Below are 13,406 nucleotides of genomic sequence, written 5' to 3' on the forward strand. Positions count from 1 at the left end.
AATCCTACTATACCAAAAACTTATTGAAATCTTAACTTAAACAATCATCATGGAGTGAACGCTATAAGTTTAAATTCTACTGTATCTAAACATTCAACTTTATATTAATTGCAAATCAGCCTCATTAGATTGTTTTTTTTTTTTTTTTTTAATTAGTGATTTCTAGTAAAATCATGTTTGCGTACAAAATCTAAATAGCCTAACTCAGAAGCTTGATGACAGAAAAGCCAAAACATAATTCTAAATCGCATTATAAATAGTTAAATACATCAAACAAGAATCATCTCATCTTTACACCAAAGAGGACAAAAAGAAAACGAAATTACTTTTACTACAAAGCGAAGTAAAGAGGGCAAACGCCAAGAAAAGCCCCAAGTCCCACCAATGCATTTATGCTATTGATTCTGTTGGACCTAGAGAACTCAATCTTTGTTTTTAGTTTTGTCATTCTAGTTTTGTGGTGGTGGTGAGAATGCGATAATGCGAAGGCATGGTGTAAATTGGACCAAACATTAAATGGCACACTAGAAGAAATAAATGGTGTATTCTGTGAGATCTTCTTCATTGCTAATGCATGTACTAACTAGCTACTAACATTGATATGATCATTCACTGCCAAGTACTTTGTTATCTGGTTCTTTCTATTGGAGGGGGGGGGGGGGTGTTTGATGTGAATTCCTCCACCCCACTTATTATAAGGAAAAAAAGCCCATATAATTATTGTCTAAATAAACTTATAAATGTTTATATATGATTTGAAATTAATTGGATTAATTTTCTAATTAAATTTATTGAATCCAAACCACTTGAAAATTTATACAAAAGTGCATTTGGTTTTGCTTTTTTTCTTTAAATTGGGTAAATAATTTTCTATAAATTATCAAATTAAACTTTTTATTGATTAATTAACAACATTTTCATAACACTTTTTATTCATTAAAAGTATGTAATGACATGTCATTTAAAATTTGTTGTGAAAGTATTGTGAAGATAACATTTCTTATTTATTTTTTGAAACTTTTCTAATGGTTATTGTGGTGGCCCAACCCAAACCTTTGAAGTTGAGCTCCCAATTTATTTGTTTAGAGTGGAAAAGAGTTTCCTACTATGGTAAAACCCTTTTTAGGGTTAACCTAACAGTCCAAATGAAGGAGTTTGTGACCCAACTTGAACCTTATCCCCCTCTGTGTATTTCTCGTGGAATCTCAAGGCTACGTACCGAGCTTCCTTCTCTTCACTATTTCTCTCTCTCTACCTCGTCTGTATCTCTCTCTCTTTTTCCCAAATTTGCCAACCCTTCTCACACCATTTCTTCCATTTTTATAGCCTTTCCTTAGTGGATTTGCCATCATACGTGGTGGTTTTTCCCAAAAAGGTGGACCCCATTCTAACCTATATTCCTAATCGAATGGGACCCACCGCACATTTTGAATTGACCCTATTGAAACTTGTGCCAACCTCCAATTTTATGCTCAGCAGGCAAATATCCCCAAGGTATTATGTGACGTTCTTAGTATGCCTTGGATAAGTTTACACTATACCGTGCTCAGACCCTCCATCACTTGTTCGGTACGACTTAGGTGGGCCTGTCTTACGTGGACCTTAGCCTTGGGCCAATATTTGATATATGGACCATACAATTATATATATATATATTATATATAATAAAAATAAAATAAAAAAAAAATAAAAACCCAAAAATCTTTGGTCACTAAAATAAGAGAGATTTTAGTCTCCAGTTAAAAAAAAAAAATATATATATATATATATAGCCAGATTGTAAAAGATTCACTTACCTAATAAGGAACACAAACAAATTATAAACTGCTTGGCCATAAAAAATCTAAAAACTGTAACATCATACAATTATGTGATTTTTCTATTCAATGTCAAGGGTAATTCTACCGTACCTCCAAAAAAGGAGGGTACGGTACCCACTAATAGGCAACTTGCTATACCAGGTTACCAAATTCTCACATTTGATGATTTCATCTTCACATTATATAGTTTCAACATCACATGTGATAGTTCTTTGTCACATTGGTGGTTCCCTTATTTTATTCTCACATTTAATAGTTTCATCCTCATATAGTACAGTTTCAACATCACATGTGACAGTTCTTTGTCACATTTGGTGGTTTCCTATTTTTTTTCCTCACATTTGACGATTTCATCCTCACATTGTGGAGTTCCAACATCACTTTTGATAATACTTTTGTCACATTTGGTGTTTCTTCTTTTTTTTTCTCACATTTGACAGTTTTATCCTCACATTGTGCAGTTCAACATCAATGTGATAGTTCTTTTGTCACATTTAGCGGTTCCCTTTTTTTTTTTTCTCACATTTGATAGTTTCATTATCACATTGTGCAGTTCCAACATCGCACTGACAATTCTTTTATCACATTTAATGTTTTCTTTTTTTTTTCTCAGATTTGACAGTTCCATCCTTACATTGTGCAGTTTCATCATTACATTTGACAATTTTTTGTCACATTGATGGTTCCCTTTTTTTTCTCAGATTTGACGGTTTCATCCTTACATTGTGCAGTTTCATCATTACATTTGACTTCTTTTGTCACATTTTGTAATTCCCTTAATTTTTCTCACATTTACATTTCATCCTTACATTATGCAGTCCAACATCACTTGTGAAGTTCATTTGTCACATTTGGTGGTTCTCATATTTTTTTCTTATATTTAACGGTTTCATTCTCTCATTGTACATTCTAACATCACATTTTATAGTACTTTTGTCACTTTGGTGTTAACCTTTTTTCTCACATTTGACAGTTTCATCTCATATTGTGCAGTAAAAACATCACATGTAACTGTACTTTTGTCCATTCCAGTTTTTTTTCTTTTTTTTTTCTCACATTGTGCATTTAACATCACATGTAACTGTTCTTTTGTCATATTTGGTAGTCCCCTTATTTTTTCTCACATTTAATAGTCCTTTGTCACACTCAGCAGTACCAACATATCATTTACCAAAAAGTGACTGTAATACCCTAGAACCTAAAAAACGACTGTAGTGCACCTTAAATCTAAAAATGATTAAAATACCCATAGAGTCCCAAAAAAACTGATATGACACTGAGACCTAAAAAAATTTCGAAATACTCTTGAAACCTTATAAAATGACCAAAATATCTCATAAAACTTTAAAAAGACCAAAATACTCCTGAAACCCTCAACAATTACCAAAATACTTTAGAACCTAAAAAAAATGACCGAATGACCCTAAAATCTAAAAATTGATAAATTCCCACAACATAGAAAAATGATCGAAAATAACCAAGAAATTTTAAAAAAATGACCAAAATACCCTTAGGACTTATAAAATGACTACAATAACCCTGAAAACCTTAGAAATGACTAAAATATCACATCTAATCGTACTTTTGTCACATTCAGTAAGACCATTATTTTGTTTTTCACATTTGACAGTTTCATTATCACATTATAAATACCAACATCACATGTGACCATACTTTGTCACATTCAATGGTTCTCTAATTTTTTCTCACATTTAATGGTTCTATTTTCACATCAAATAGTACCATCACACCTAACAATACTTTTATTATATTTGGTGGCACCTTTATTTTTTACTCACATTTGACGATTCCATATTAATATCATGCAATACCAACATCATATCTGATTGTATTGTTATCACATTCGGTGATAACCTTATTTTTTACTCATATTTAAAGGTTCAATCGTCACATTACACAGTATCAACTAGTGACAGAGAGAGACCTAGATGTTAAGGGCAATGCCCCACCCCCCACCCAATTATTTTTATAAAAAAATTATATATACATAGGTACCAATTTTAGAACTTAGTTCCATAAAATTACATTTTGCTTCCCTTAAAAATATTACTGATTTTGTTAAAAGCAATGCTATAGCCACAAACCTTTCTACAACAATTTATCAAAACTTCTGATGTAGTAAATTTTTTTTAGTCTGCAATTGACACATCACTTACATCATTTTTTTACTTACTAATAACTGCTCATCACAATAGCAATTCATAAGAAAAATTTGTAACTCTAGTATTTCCTCATTTTAAAACTATCGCGATTAAGAATCCAAATAATTAATACACCCCACACACATATATATATATATATATACTATGCCACTTAGGATGCCACACCTAAACTATATATATATATAGTAAGAGCTCAAAAAGAAAAGCCTAGGCCCACTTAGAATAGTGATGCCTAGATCTTCAAACCAAGCCCAAACAATGACTTTTAAATAGTGGACTTCTAAGTTAGGTGCAATGCTGAGATAATCACAAATCTAAGACTAATAGAACCTAAGTAACAAATAGGAATGAATAGACCAACCATTTAGTGTAAACTCTTCCTCTGGCAGGTCTAAGGATAGATCTTGTATTGATAAGTAAGGTTGATATTACTTTATAGGGTAATTCTTTGTTCTCACACTTGCTTTCTTTTTTCTTGGAAAACATTCATCCCCTCTTTCTAGGGGGTTCCTTTCCTTATATAGTCCATGTATTTGCATCTCAACCCTTCATCTGTACGTTTCAAGGAAACTCTTTGGATGTTTGTCCCATCAAGATCCTTCTGAAGGCGGTAGAAAGAGTTGTGAGCAGTGAAGTCACTATTCAAGAGTCATTTTCTCATTAATGCACCTGGTTAGATTGATACATAGTATTGAATGCGGAGGTGGGAGGTGTCTTCATCAAGAAACTTCCTTCCTCCACCCTTGCACGTCTTGTACCTTTCCTTTGGCATCAATTCCCTTATCATTGGGTTTTTCGAGTGTGCCAACTGCCCTTTACATACCTGTCAGTCTACCCTGCTTGCCTCCAAATTATATAACAGCACTAAAGCCTGTAGCTTACATTAGAAAGGGAACCACATAAAACCAACAAATATTTGTAGAAGGCATCAAGTAATAACTTGTCAACTATAAACAAAGAGTATTTACTTTGCCAGCAAGGGTCGTGAACATTTTACATTTAGTGGACAAAAATCATAACTCCAAAAGGAACTTAAGAAACTAGTGAGGAACAAAATCAACACAAAACACACAAATGAAGTGAAAGTTACGTTCTTTATTAAATCAAACTTTCAAGTCCTAAGCACAAAACTAACAGAAACAAGGGAGCCAAATAATTTCACAACAATAATTAAAATGGAAGACAATTTTAGATTACCTCTACTCTAAGTGGAAGTTTCAGATTACCTTTACTAAGTGCTTACTCATTTCTTGATATTGTTGATGGTTCTTATCCATGTCCAGAAAAAATTTTCAAAGATGAGAAGGGATTGCCTACCACACAAGAAAATCCATATTCAATGGTGCATAAAAAGATCAAGCTTTAATGTCAATGATCAGTGCTACGTTGTCTCACTCAGCTCTTGCTCTTGTTGTTGGGAAAACTATAGCTAAAGGTGTATGGGATACTTTGGAAAGGCGCTATACTTCTATGTTTAGATCTAACATTCTTGGTTTAAAGAGAGAACTAAATGATTAAATAGCATTAGGAAGAACAATGATTATATTGATGTGTACTTGGCCAAAATCAAAGATTGCAGAGACAAATTGGTGGTAGTAGGAGTTCATATTGAAGATGAAGAGCTTCTACACATTGTTCTTGATGGACTGCCACAAGGGTACTATTCCTTCAGTTCTGCTCTAAGAACCAGGGATGATCCTATAGGATATGAACAAGTTCATGTTCTTCTCACCTCTAAAGAAAAATCACTAAAGCATGCCTCTGAGCTAATCAAAGACCTAGTTCATATGGCTATGATTGGTCAAGGACCTAGTCCGAATTCGTCTCCTCCAACCTTTAATGGTCAGTTCCAAGAAAATAGAGGAAGAGGTAGATCAGCCAATAATTAAGGCAGAGGAGGAAGATCTTATAGAGGTGGTTATCATAATCAAAATCAGAATTTTTATCAAGGTGGTTATCAAGCAAATCTCTCTCTCTCTCCCCAGTTCTTGTTTTAGGTTAAACTCTATTACTTTAAACTATGCATACATAACCATATAACTGCAAATGAAAAGAAAAAACTACAAATGAAAAGAAAGAAAGAAGACAACGAAGTTTGAAATTTCAAACAAAAAACAAGTTAGAGTTCACACCTTGCCAATCTTGAACTTCATGGAAGCAGTCTCAAGCATCTTCGTTGACATTGCCTCTGAATTGAAAGAAAGAGAGAGAGAACGCAACATCTCTTTTTCTTTTTTCCAGCTTTTATACTGTAACTTGTTCTATCAGTAATCAATAAGCCACTAAAACTCAGTTAAACGGTCAGGATTAAAACCTTTAGAATTAAAGGTCTAAATATGGGTGGGTACCATAGAATTACCCCAGTGTCACATATGGAATTAGGCAAACTCCACTTACTTATATTAATATTATAGGTAATAGAACACTAACAAGTCACAAAACACCAAGCTCTTATGGAATCCACAAGAACCAAGAAAGTGCATTTGGTTAGAGTTTGAGATGTTTTCCATGATCAGCTTGGTCATTGATCCTACCTTCCTTTGGCTTAGCTAGGTATGGAGGAGCCTTGCTTAGGTTCTGGTCACATATGTTACTGCCATTTGTCTAATCGTCAAGATTGTCTACCATGTTTCTCTTTTGGGTTAGGAGTGGAAAAAAAAATCTGTAGAGAAGAAATTGTACTGAATGCCAGCCATGAAAGCTATGTACTAGCTCAAAATAGAACCAGAAAGAGTCACAACTCACACGAGCACTTCTAGAGTTAAAGTCATTACCATTAACTATTTATGTATCTTTTCTTATTGTCTATATAATGCCATTACCATTTGACATGTATTTAGAGGGAGAAAAGATGGATAATAACTTAATATGTATTGGGATTGAAGTTATTGGTAATTTGGTAAGTTACTGTTACTCTATGCTTTTGGACGTAATTTGACCCATAAATAGTGCGCACTATGTACATTCCCATGACATTTCATGCTAGGCATTTTATTCAAACCAAAAGTCAACACATGCTTGGGTTATTAAAGAAATGTTATATCTACAATATTTTCACATTTTAAGTAGTGGTAGGTTGTTATTGACAGTTATTAGTGGATTAAAAAGTAATTTCAATAATGAATTCAATTTAAAACAGATATCAACTAAACGCCTAAGATTTCTTGTGAAAGTGTTGAAAAAAATTGTGGATATAGCACTTCTCTTTCCCATGTGTTGCATGTGTATTGTGATTAAGGAACACCCTAATTCAAGCCAATAATCAACCTCAACACACAATTGCTTTAAAAATTTGTTATTCCGACAAAGAGGACAACAATTCATATAAAATAATTATGTTAATAGTTTTTTTTTTTTTTAATAAATACTATTAGCAAAAGAGGACAACAATTCATATAAAATAATTATGTTAATAGTTTTTTTTTTTTTTAATAAATACTATTAGCATGGGACTGGATCATCCATCCTCATAATGTCTACCGTGAGGCGAACGACATAGTGGATGGCTTAGCAAAATGGGGCAGGGACTAGCTAGCAAGATTTTTATGCTTAACTTTAGTGTGTGATAACTTATGACTACTTCTGGGATGTATTGAACTTAGGTGCTCCTAGTCCTAGAGAGTACCAAGCTGCTGTTGTGTAACAGTTTGAACTATGAAGAGAATTGATAACTCTAACCTCACCATTCGAAAAATTGCATCATTTTCATGAGGGTTTTACCTGTTGAACATTGATCTATTGTACTTTACTCCAAGAGGGTTTTACTCCATAAGTCTTTCAACACCTCATTTTGTTGCTTGGGAAAATACTAGTTATTGTTTTTGCATTTTGCCTGCAAATACACTCAATTTCACAATATGTTTGGGTATCAACTTATGATTTGATTGCATCACATACAGAGAGAACCACTACTGTACTTGGTGAAAAAATGGATTTGGATGCAACCCTTATAAGTTGATAATTAAGCAAGTTGTGGATTTGTGTGTCCCAAGAGTTTCTCTTATTCCCCACATGCAGTAACTTAATGGGTATGGGGTGAGACAAACTCATCACACCATACTTAAGACTGTTGTTACTTTTAAAAATAAAAAAATAAAAAAATTCTCTTAATTTTACAGCCAACTCTTCGTTTTCCATAACCTTCTAGGTAATTTTATTTTGAATTATATTGGTAGATTGAACCCACAAGGTATGGCAAATTTGTGTTTTTTTATACATTTCCTGATGCAAAGATAAAGCATAAGCACTGAGTTTGTCACAAAAATATATCGTACCAACTTGCTACGTAAATGAAGTCTGAAGGAACCAGCCATTTTCACAGACAGGAGAGCAAAATTATATTGCACCAAGCAAGGACACAGAATTAAATCATCCCAGTGAATTCCTAGTCCTAAACAGAAACAGAATATTTAGCACAAAAATAAGCTGATGATAATTTTAAGATACATTCTGCTTCCTGAACGCAAACAAATATTTGGGAAAAAGGTCCCTGTACAGGTATCTTGTTTTTTTTTTTTTGATAAATAACGGAATTGTATTAACCAAAAAGTCCAAGTACACTGGGGGTGTACAACTCATCACACCATACTTAAGACTGTTGTTACTTTTAAAAATAAAAAAATAAAAAAATTCTCTTAATTTTACAGCCAACTCTTCGTTTTCCATAACCTTCTAGGTAATTTTATTTTGAATTATATTGGTAGATTGAACCCACAAGGTATGGCAAATTTGTGTTTTTTTATACATTTCCTGATGCAAAGATAAAGCATAAGCACTGAGTTTGTCACAAAAATATATCGTACCAACTTGCTACGTAAATGAAGTCTGAAGGAACCAGCCATTTTCACAGACAGGAGAGCAAAATTATATTGCACCAAGCAAGGACACAGAATTAAATCATCCCAGTGAATTCCTAGTCCTAAACAGAAACAGAATATTTAGCACAAAAATAAGCTGATGATAATTTTAAGATACATTCTGCTTCCTGAACGCAAACAAATATTTGGGAAAAAGGTCCCTGTACAGGTATCTTGTTATACATACACCAATTTACAACCATTACAAGGAATCAAATCACAAAAGAAAAACGCCTCAACAATATTCAGCAAAATGAAAAACTGCCTGTACAAGATTGACTGCCGTTTGGCTAAAGAAGACAGATTTTATCACAACCAATTGCATCAGGAAACATGACACAAATGCTCAGGATCAATTGCATCTTGTATTAGTTGTTGAACCATTAAAAGAATATTGAAATTGCATCAGATATGCTACAACTAGGGTTGGCAATTTTTAACCAAACCCGTCTATTATCCATCTAATTTGGATAAGTCTTGACCCAACCCAATTAAGCATTTGGGTTAAATGAGTAAAGACACTGGTTAACCATTAGACACCCAAAATATTTTTTTACCTACTCTAAAATTTAAATGCTTAAAAAAAAATAAAAATAAAAATAAATTAAAAAAAAAAAACCAACAACAACTAAACTAAACTAAACTAAACCCTACTCCAACTCCTTATACTTAACCAGCTGCCAGATTCCCATATCCTACACTTCTTCAATTTCCTAGCTACCAAACGAATCTTACACTATAATCCATCTCACCCTCTCTCACATCAAGGCCTCCATGGCCAAGGACTGTCACCGCTCACCACCACTTTCATCTCTGGTACCGACAACGGGTTTCTTTGCCGGAGATGACACAGACAAAGCTTCTGGTTACAAGACACATGCGCCATCGGAGACCGCCAGTGTTGTCATTGAAGTCCCTTCTTCTCTGCCAAAAAGACACGTCATAGCTCTAAAAAAGAAAGACTTGGCCAACCCTAACAAAAAATCCACTTCGAATCCCCATCAGGATTGTATCACCATTAATGCCCATAGCAAAACCTCTGTTCACAAGGTTTGTTATTAGCGAATATAGTGTGCTAACAACCACAGACACCTCGAATTGAGAAAGTTGATATATTTCAATAGTAGTTTGAGATTTTAGTTTTTAGATTTGAGTTTTTTTATTAACAAATTTTGATGATAGCAATGTGTTTTATTTGGTTGCTGAGAAAAATTGTAGGAAAAGAGAGGAAAGAGAAAGCCAATTTTATTTATTTGTTGTTTAAAATTGTTTTATTTGGTATCATGGATTAAATGGTTTGGGTTGGGAATTAAATTGGTTGGGTGGTTAATGAGTATTTAATTTATTTTTAAATGGATAATAAATGAATAAATGGATAAGGATGTATCTAAAAAGAGAAAGCCAATTTTATTTATTTGTTGTTTAAAATTGTTTTATTTGGTATCATGGATTAAATGGTTTGGGTTGGGAATTAAATTGGTTGGGTGGTTAATGAGTATTTAATTTATTTTTAAATGGATAATAAATGAATAAATGGATAAGGATGTATCTAATCCATTTATGACCCAACCCAAAATCTACCCAACCCCCCACTTGCCACACCTAGCTACAACATATTAAAAAACCAATCTCATCCTTTGCACAAATTATGGCCACCGACCCAAAAAAGAAATTGCAAAAGTTTCCTTGCCTGAAATAGAGCAGATTGATTTTGCCCCAAGTAATAGAAAACAAAATTGCAAGGTTTCTGAAGTTCTGTTTCAAACTCCAGTCAACTGCTTCTTACTCAGGTTTACTTATACAGGTGGATTTTTTTAGAAAATAACTATAAAACTCAAATAATATTATTAGTTAACCAAGGTTTGAAACTATTTTGGTTTCTAACAATTCGACTTCAGAAAGGTCGATTTTGATATATAAATTGAGTATATTGCACTCGATTTCCCATCGCACCAAAAGTTGAGCCGAACAAAGTGTCCACGTAGGCTGGAAATCGAGTCCAAAGAACTTGTTTTTTCTTCATTGAAGTCGAGTGCAAAGGACTCATTTAACTTAATGGAAACCGAGTCCTCTGAACTCGATTTCAGTATACCCAGCCAATTTTTTTCGTGTTCTTCCCTTCCTTTTCTTTCCCCAAATGCCGCCTGGGTTTCTCCACTTCCAAGCCCCAAAAACCCATGAAAAAATCAAATCCAAAACAAATCAAACCCACTCTCCAATGTGTTCTTCTCTCCTCCACTAGGTTTGCATCAGCGCCTGGGTTCGTCGGCATCGTTGGTTAGAATCGGCACCTGGGTATCGTTGTTCTTCGTTGAAATCATCGTTTGTTCTTCGTTTGCTGGGTTCTGTGTTTGTTCGTCAGCATTGCTGGGTTGTTCTTCGTGCTTCGCCGCGTGCGTCGTTGATTCTTTCTTCCACTGGAGCGGCGGCAAGAAACCACGTCCGATCCGATTTCCATCGCCAGCTTTCACCGGGGTTTAGTCAGAATCGGCGCCTGGGTTCTTCGTTTGCTCGTCGGTGTTGCTGGGTTTGTCGAGGTTTGGTCAGAATCGGCGCCTGGGTTCGTCGGCAAGAAACCACGTTCGTTTGCTAGGTTGTTCTTTGTTCTTCGTTCGTCATAGCTGGACGTGGATGGCATGTTTTTTGTACACAAAAACCGAGTTCACTGGACTCGGTTTTTATACATGGAAAACGAGTTCAGTGGACTCGATTTCCATGTATGAAAATCAAGTCCAGTGAACTCGATTTTTGTGTATAGGAAACGAGTCCAGTGAACTCGATTTCTTGGCCTACGTGGATAACTTTTCCACCTTAGCCGCGGGTAAAGTAGGCGAATGAACAATGAAATCAATTTCTCTGGACTCGAATTGTTATAAACCAATATAGTTTCAAATGTTGCCTAACTTATGCTATTGTTTGAGTTTTATTGTTATTTTCTAAAAAATCCCCTATACAGGTAGACTAAACCTTCAACAAGACATTTCTGTTTTTCAAAATATTCATTTGAGTGTAAACACCTGCAAATATATATATATATATATATAAGTAGAGACCTTGTGGGAGTGCACGAGCAATTGTCATGTGACACTCTAATTTTGTATTTAGCTTTTTTAACATCTTTCATTAAGTTTTTTTAACTGTTACCAAATAGATCACAATAACTTCTTTTTATTGTTATATATTATTAACAATTACTCTAAAGAATGGACAACCTTTTATATATATAACAAACCTTATAAAGAGCCCAAGCCTATTTATTACATATTATGACCTAGGCTTGACCCTCTGCAGATGTAGAAGAAAACAAAAACACCGACCCACTTACAAACTCCCTTTCTTCTCCCCCAAGTATAGATGAAACCCAGCCAAGACCTTGACTCACTTATGCTCTCTTTCTCTATACAAGCTTCCCTTCAGAACTACAAACACTTTTCAATTTTTTTAAACAAAGATTTGCACTGCGAATTCAGTGACTATTTGAAGCCATAAATGCAAAAGCTTTAGAGATCTCAGCGTTTGGTCTTTTGGGTTTCAATGCAGTTGCTTCCAACCAATTATTCAATGCACTTAACACCAGGTAAATGCAACTTGATTATGAAATTGAAGAGTTAGTTTCATTCAATGTTTGCTTTGCATGTTGTAAAATCTATTCTTTTATATATCCCTGTCTCCTTATGCCTCAAAACGTTATGCTTTTATAATCTCTCTCCCAATATTTACATTTCATTTCAAAAAGGTATGTTCATTTTCAAAATTTCATTTTCCTCTTAGATAGTTTATTTATTGATTTTTTTAGTCCCAAAATATTATGTTTATTTGAAGTATTTAGTTTAGCTCTCTAAAAACTTATTATAATTCAATAAGAATTTTTTTTTTTTAATTGTTTGAAGTATTTAGTTTAGCTATCTCTATAAATTGTTTATAATTCAATAAGTTAAAAAAAATATATATATTATACTTTACCACCCTAAACTATACATTATATTACATTTTGCACCATAAACTATTTGAATGCACTTCTTTTTTTTTTCACCATAAAGTATGACTCTTGTTACACTTTGAACCTTGACGTTAATTTTATTGTTATGTTATATGAAAATTTATAGCACATGACTTGCACATGAGTTTTGCTTAATTGGTGCAAAACTAAAAAATCAAAACACCCTTTTTCCAATCAATTAAAAACAAAAGCCTTTTTATTTACTTTTTACCCCCTCCCCCCCTCTGCAATTACAGATTCATAATGACACATAGAGGCACAGCTCACACACCTTGGCTGCTTTATGGCTCTATGGAAATAAAAAGGGCCTTGGCCATCTAGGTGTTCTTCCAAAGGAAAGGAAGAAACTGTGGAGCCCATAAGGTCAATATAGCACAAGATGGTCTTTTTTTAAGTAATATAGCATGAGATGGTCATTATAATGACTAGCTTTGGGTGGAGAGCAGCTACTGATATCTACGCACCCATCCCACCTACGAGAGAGAGAGAGAGAGAGAGAGAGAGAGAGAGAGAGAGAGAGAGAGAGATTATTTCCTTCCGGGATTTT

The sequence above is a fragment of the Quercus suber genome, unplaced genomic scaffold (assembly GCF_002906115.3).
Source record: "Quercus suber isolate HL8 unplaced genomic scaffold, Cork oak 2.0 scaffold_363, whole genome shotgun sequence".
In the NCBI taxonomy this organism is placed as follows: Eukaryota; Viridiplantae; Streptophyta; class Magnoliopsida; order Fagales; family Fagaceae; genus Quercus; species Quercus suber.